This window comes from Peromyscus maniculatus, chromosome 4 (genome assembly GCF_049852395.1).
Source record: "Peromyscus maniculatus bairdii isolate BWxNUB_F1_BW_parent chromosome 4, HU_Pman_BW_mat_3.1, whole genome shotgun sequence".
Lineage (NCBI taxonomy): Eukaryota > Metazoa > Chordata > Mammalia > Rodentia > Cricetidae > Peromyscus > Peromyscus maniculatus.
In genome coordinates this window covers 39,664,306-39,667,011 of record NC_134855.1, presented here as the reverse complement: position 1 = coordinate 39,667,011, position 2,706 = coordinate 39,664,306, and the positions used below count along the sequence as shown (strand labels likewise).

The following is a 2,706-nucleotide window of genomic DNA, read 5'->3' as shown; positions in this document are numbered from 1 at the left end:
TTTGTTTGTGTGAATGTGTGTTTCTTAAGCTTTTTCTTTTCTCTTTTTTTTTTCTTTTATTTATTTTTTTTGCCAGTCTTCTAAAGAGGGCTTGGAGCTGGGTGGGTGGGGAGGATCTGGAAGCAGATGGAAGAGGAGAAACAGTGATTAGAATATACTGTAGGAAAAAAATAATTATTTTCAATTAAAAAAGTGAAAATAACTATGTTATATACTGCTTAAGTATCTAACTCTCTAGCAACATAAGTTCAACTGTGGTTCACAACAATATTCAAGAAACCTACAAAAAAAACCACCATTCGCCTCCTAAGACACAAAGGCATAGAATTATAATTTATAATTTTTAAACAACTGTAAAAAAAAAATAAAAAAGATTTGGGGTGAACTGTAGGGAAATAAAGACAGAGATAACCAAATAACCAGCACTTTCTAATTAGGGTTTTTACAGTCTAAGTCTTAAAAGTGCTGAGACAGAGGGGCAGGGTAGGAAAGTGAGTATCTGATGATTGCCTTGCATGTGCTTTGCATCCCACACATTCTAATGCAACAATCTATGTGTACATGACAGATGAGTAAAAACAAGGACATGAACTCTTAATCTATCCTAATTAATAGCTAATAAAAGATAGCACTGAGGATTTGAGGCCAGATCACTGACTCCATACCCCAAGTCCATTCTGATGTACTGTGCTACAACACAAGCTCTGGTACGACTAAGGCTACATAGTTTAAGAATAGTCTTATTTTAAAGATTTACTGGCAAAAAACAAAAAAAAATCACTACATAAAAATTAAAATTTAAGTATTAAATTTAAAATTAAGTATTAAAACACTTGATATTTCCTGGGATAATTAGTCTCACATTACTAATCTCTTCTATAAAAGTAACCTATAAAGACAATAGGAAGCAGTAGTAAATTTCAAATAGTTGGTATATGAAATTTAGCCACTAAGAGAACTTATTAAATCCTAATCCATTTTCAATAATTAACTACCAGAAGTAGTAGATCACCTTTCACTGAATAAAAATGCTGTACTGTACAGATCAGAAAGTGGAACTAATCAGGGATTCCCTAAACCTGAACTTACCCTTGCATGCATCAGTAGGTCTACCTTCTGGGTGGAGATTCAGGTAAGTATGGAAAGTTCTCAAAGTAAACACAGTCTGACTGGAGAGTGGAACTTGCGTTTCACTGTTCATCCTCCAAGGATCTTTGTGCAGTACACTAACTGCACTAACTAATCTACATGGTGCCAAAACTAACAATGGTTCTGACCAGAGGCCAATCACTGAATTCACAGACAGGCCTACATTTTAAAGATTAATCACCAGTGCCAATGAAATAAACAACATGGAGTTTGGTGGCACTATTTGGTTTTCGATTTTATTAGATAAACATAGTAAAACTTACCACAAGCACCATGAAAGATGAGCAAGTACATGATAAGACAAATATAGCTAACAATCTTCCAACTTTACTAACTCATCTATTTCACACCCCCAGGGTATTCATCCCAGATCGCAAACTCAAACAGAAGGAAGACTGTACATAGCAGTGGATTTCAACCTTCCTAATATTGGACCTTTAATCCTGTTCCTCACGTTGTGGTGACCCCCAACCATAAAAATATTTTCTTTGCTACTTGATAACTGTAATTTTGCTACTGTTATGAATTGTAATGTAAATATCTGTGTTTTTGGATGGTCTTAGGTGACCCCCATGAAAGGGTCATTTGACTCCGCAAAGGTGTGGTAACCTACAGGATGAGAACCACAGGTACAGATCCAGTGTATTTACGGTTAACCTCCATACATCATCTGCTGTAGACATAGCAGGTATTTTATCAATCAGTTTGCTGGACATTACAGCACATGCTTGTAATCCCAGCACTCAAGTAGTTAAAGCAGAATTCTGGATTTGAGGCTACTCTGGGCTACCTGGAGCCAGGTCAGCCTGGATACATAATGAGACTGTCTCAAAACAAAACAAAGCATCACACAAGTCACATATGAATTGTGCCAAAATTTATTTAATTAAATTCCCAACTATAATATAAAAGAATGAGAAAACCTAGCAGTTCTTGCATAAATTAACTCAAGCAGCTCAGTTTTCTGGGCTCAGCTGCCTCATCTAGAAAATATTCCAGGGCCGTTATAATCGTTTCACTGCTGTTGTTTCACAACTGTGTTTTATAATTAGTGAAAACAATGTTTTCAAATACTTCATTGCAAAACGTAAGCACGCTGAGGGCTACACTTCAGAGATTGAAAGCCCAGTGCACGGATGGGGCACCAATGTTTACTAACTGTCCAGAAGGACGACAACTCCAAGATCTAGTGTGATCACTTACGAACCTAAAGCACCAAAAAGCCAACAAGTTTTTAATGGGATACTTTAAAAATTTAATTGTTAAAATAAAGACTGCCATTTCTAAACTGACAATAATAGTCAAGTGTTCCGGGTAAAAACGAATGTCGTTTCTTGTGTTAGTACAGAAGCCAGCAGCACGGTTTTACGTATTACACTCTGTACTCCCTTAGAGCAATGGCTTTCCTGACAGTGAAAATAGAGTTGACCGTTAACTACTTCAATATTGCCATGAGCACTTAAAAACTATTTTCTTGGGACTGAAGAGATGGCTCAGAGGTTAAGAGTACCTGTTATTTTTGCAGAGGACCAGGCTCAGTTCCCAGCATTCATATGG

At 36.5% G+C, this 2,706-nt stretch overlaps 1 protein-coding gene across 1 annotated transcript in view; it reads right to left on the bottom strand.

Annotated features, from left to right (window-relative positions):
- Positions 1-2,706, bottom strand: part of Psmd14 (proteasome 26S subunit, non-ATPase 14) — an 88,102-nt gene that overhangs the window by 16,103 nt on the left and 69,293 nt on the right. The gene's annotated exons all lie outside the window — the stretch shown is intronic.